Below are 3477 nucleotides of genomic sequence, written 5' to 3' on the forward strand. Positions count from 1 at the left end.
TTTTGGTCAAGTTGTTTCCATTAAAAAGTACTGATTTTAAAAACTAATAACTTAAAACTGCCACACACACAAAAAAACAAATGGTCCACAAAACACTCTCCTTTCCTTCTGAAGGTTTTACGATGCATTGTTATCATTAGCCAGTCTTGTACTATTAAACTTAAATGGCCAATTGACACAAACAGTTCTGAGACCGCTCCTCCACCTCTGATTAAGACTGGGGTGGCAAGCATTGGGGATAATGCTCACTTAGCCTTCTGAGCTTTCTGGGCAGACTTGGTGACCTTGCCAGCTCCAGCTGCCTTCTTGTCCACTGCTTTGATGACACCCACAGCAACCGTCTGTCTCATGTCACGAACAGCAAAGCGACCCAGAGGAGGATAGTCAGAGAAGCTCTCAACACACATGGGCTTGCCAGGAACCATATCAACAATGGCAGTGTCACCAGATTTCAGGAACTTGGGACCATCTTCCAGCTTTTTCCCAGAACGACGGTCAATCTTCTCCTTCAGCTCAGCGAACTTGCAGGCGATGTGGGTGCTGTGACAGTCCAGCACAGGTGCATAGCCGGCACTGATTTGGCCTGGATGGTTCAGGATAATCACCTGAGCTGTGAAGCCAGCTGCTTCCATCGGTGGGCCATTTTTGCTATCACCAGCCACATTGCCTCGACGAACATCATTGACAGATAGTTCTTGACGTTGAAGCCCACATTGTCCCCAGGAAGAGCCTCACTCAAAGCTTCATGGTGCATTTCAACAGATTTTACTTCAGTTGTAACACTGACTGGAGCAAAAGTAACCACCATGCCAGGTTTGAGAACACCAGTCTCCACTCGACCCACAGGGACGGTATCAATACCGCCAATTTTGTAGACATCCTGGAGGGGCAGATGCAAAGGCTTGTCAGTTGGATGAGTTGGTGGCAGAATGCAATCCAGAGCTTCAAACAGTGTGGTTCCACTGGCATTGACATCTTTACGGGTGACTTTCCATCCTTTGAACCAAGCCATGTTAGCACTTGGCTCCAGCATGTTGTCACCATTCCAACCAGAAATTGGCACAAATGCTACTGTGTCAGGGTTGTAGCCAATTTTCTTAATATAGGTGCTGACTTCCTTAACGATTTCCTCATATCTCTTCTGGCTCAGTAGAATCCATTTTGTTAACACCAACAATAAGTTGTTTTACACCCAATGGATAAGCCAGAAGGGCATGCTCACGGGTCTGCCCATTCTTGGAGATACTGGCTTCAAATTCACCAACACCAACAGCAACAGTCAGGACAGCACAGTCAGCCTGAGATGTGCCTGTAATCATATTTTTGATGAAGTCTCTGTGTCCTGGGGCATCATTGATGGTCACATAGTACTTGTTGGTCTCAAATTTCCACAAGGAGATATCAATGGTGATACCACATTCACATTCAGCTTTCAGTTTATCCAAGACCCAGGCATACTTGAAGGAGCCCTTTCCCATCTCAGCAGCCTCCTTCTCAAATTTTTCGATAGTTCTTTTGTCGATCCCACCACACTTGTAGATAAGATGTCCAGTAGTGGTAGACTTGCCGGAATCTACGTGTCCAATGACAACGATGTTGATGTGAGTCTTTTCCTTTCCCATTTTGGTTTAGGTTTAGCGGTGGTTTTCACGACACCTGTGCTCTGGTGGCAAACCCATTGCGAAAAAGCTGTACATTGATTTTTTATCCTGTGACTTTGTTTGATTGATGTCAGTTCTAGCAGTTTTTTAGTGGAGTCTTTTGGGTTTTCCACATAGAATATCATGCATTGTCATCTGTGAAGAGTGAAAGTTTGACTTCTTCCTTGCCAGTTTGGATGACTTTCATTTCATTTTGTTGTCAGATTGCTGAGACCAGGACTTCTAGTTCTATGTTGACCAACAGTGGTGACAGTGGCCATCACTGTCATGTTCCTGACTTTAGGGGAAAATCTCTCAGTTTCTCCCCACTGAGAATATGAGCTGTGGGCCTTTTGTATATGGCCTTTATGATGCTGAGATAAATTTCTGCAGTCTTTACTTCCTTGAGGGTTTTTATCATGAAAGGATGCTGTATTTTGTCAAATGCTTTTTCTGCAACTATTGAGATAATCATATGGTTCTTATTCTTTCTTTATTAGTGGGGTAAATCACATTGATTGATTGGCTAATACTGAACCACCTCTGCAATCAAGGAATAAATCTCACTTGATTGTGGTGAGTGGTTTCTTTAATGTACTCTTGGATACAATTTTCTAGTATCTTATTGAAAATGTCTTCATCCAGGTTCATTAGGGATATTGGCCTGTAATTCTCCTCTTGAGTGGGGCCTTTGCTGGTTTTGGAAGCAAGGTGATGGGGCTTCATAGAATGAGTTTGGAAGCTTTCCTTCCATTCTAGTTTTTGTATCCCCTCCTTTTGGTAATGTAGTTGCTTCATTATTTTGTCTTCCTCTCTATCTAGAATTCCTTCAAAAACTCAACTTCAGAAATATCCATAACGGAAGTTCTTTATGCCACAGAGATGATTTAATCACCATTTAGATGCACTGGCATTGCACTGCTCACCCCAGAAGGCCTATATTTTAATCCCAGCTCTGCCATGCCTCCATGTGTGGTTTGAAGCAAGTTAGTTAATCTCTCTAGTCCTCAGTTTACTTCTCTGAAATGGGGATGATGGATAATTATACCCACTGCAGAGATTTGTTATGAGGACTGAAGGGATGATGAAAATAGCCTTGCAAAGCGCAATCTCAACAAATAGCTAATCAACACTATGGTATCTCCTACCATGGCATTTGTACTACAAACGTAATTTCAAACTGGCATGAAGGAAAGATTAGGCAGAGAAGTATTTGGTGAGGAAGAAGAGTAGACTATACTGCTTATATATAAAGCTAAACCAAAACTTCAAGTAAAACCTAGCTTAAAAAACTTCAAGTAAAACTTAAAAAAAAAACCTGTTTTGGAGTTTGTGATTAGTGTGATTGGGAAAGGAGATCATATAAAGGCATGGTGCACATTGTAGGACCCAGAAATAGTCCATGGGTCGACCTCTGGCACCTGTTCCAGGTGTCTTACAACTTAATTTAAAAATTTCAAAAGACCATCACCTAGCTAAGAAGAAAATTCAGAAAAATACATTTGCCATTCTTTCAAGCATAATAGGTAGCAAGATATTGTTAAGAAACCGTATCAACTGAGATCATTGCTTTGTACAGAGCAGGTGCTCAGCAAATAGAGAAAGAAGTCCAATCTGCCCAGTGACTTACATGTCAGGGAGAAAGGATGAGGACTTTTGAAAAGGGTCTTCCAAAAGTTTTGCTTATTAAAAATTTTGCAATACTTTAGTGAAACAAAAGTGTAGGGATTTTTTTTTTTTTGCTAGAAAAGTATCATGATATTAGTTTCTGACTACCAAAAAAAAAAAAAAAGAGAGAGAGAGATGTTTAGGCTCTGCAGAAAGAGCAAGCTTTGCC

General features: G+C 41.5%; 1 pseudogene; it reads right to left on the reverse strand.

Annotated features, from left to right (window-relative positions):
- Nucleotides 1-217: 217 nt before the first annotated feature.
- Nucleotides 218-1675, reverse strand: LOC115301448 (annotated as a pseudogene).
- Nucleotides 1676-3477: the final 1802 nt, after the last annotated feature.

Source organism: Suricata suricatta, chromosome 9, assembly GCF_006229205.1.
Source record: "Suricata suricatta isolate VVHF042 chromosome 9, meerkat_22Aug2017_6uvM2_HiC, whole genome shotgun sequence".
NCBI lineage: Eukaryota > Metazoa > Chordata > Mammalia > Carnivora > Herpestidae > Suricata > Suricata suricatta.